The sequence below is a fragment of the Octopus bimaculoides genome, chromosome 4 (genome assembly GCF_046866305.1).
Source record: "Octopus bimaculoides isolate indiv1 chromosome 4, ASM4686630v1, whole genome shotgun sequence".
NCBI lineage: Eukaryota > Metazoa > Mollusca > Cephalopoda > Octopoda > Octopodidae > Octopus > Octopus bimaculoides.
This window is the reverse complement of record NC_142931.1, coordinates 26,333,715-26,334,464: the sequence shown is the minus strand read 5'-3', so window position 1 is coordinate 26,334,464 and position 750 is coordinate 26,333,715.

The window sequence follows — 750 nt, the reverse complement described above, 5'->3', positions numbered from 1 at the left end:
TCTACCTGTTGCTGGCAACCAGAATTCCTCTGTGTGTGTGTGTGTGTGTGTGTGTGTGTGTGTGTGTGTGTGTGTGTGTGTGTGTGTGTGTGTGTGTGTGTGTGAGGATGTTCCTCACCATAGCTTGACAACCGGTGTTCAGTTTAATTCCTGTAAATTAGCGGCGGCTCAGCAAAAGGGACCAATAGAATAAGTACCAGGCTTTAAAAAAGCAATCAGTACTGCGGTTGCGATTCATTCGACTAAAAAGTTCTTCAAGGCGGTGCCCCAGCTTGGCCGCAGTCTAACAACTGAAACAAGTAAAGAATGATATTTTGAAAATAATTGTAAAAAGATGAAAACAATAATAATGTTAGTTCAGGCGAATTTATATTTGTAAGCATTTAAATGTTTAATGTATTCAATTATAAACATTTAAAAACCTTATTATTGGATTAATTTTATGATACTCTTGAAAATGGACAAAAATGTGTCAATATTTGTTGATCTTACATATAAATAACACGCAACTAACTTATGCCAACAACTACCAACTACTGTGACACAACTCACTGCTTATATATATTATATTTCCAGATCCGGGGTGCAAAATTATGACTGTAAATGCATATCATATAAACATCATTCACAAATATACTCTCTCCTCTGAGACGGTTAATACACAGTTGAAAGTAAGACAGAGCGCTATGTTCGCGAGATATATGCAATACTTAACGCTATAAGTCATTATAAAATGCAGGGTTCATATGC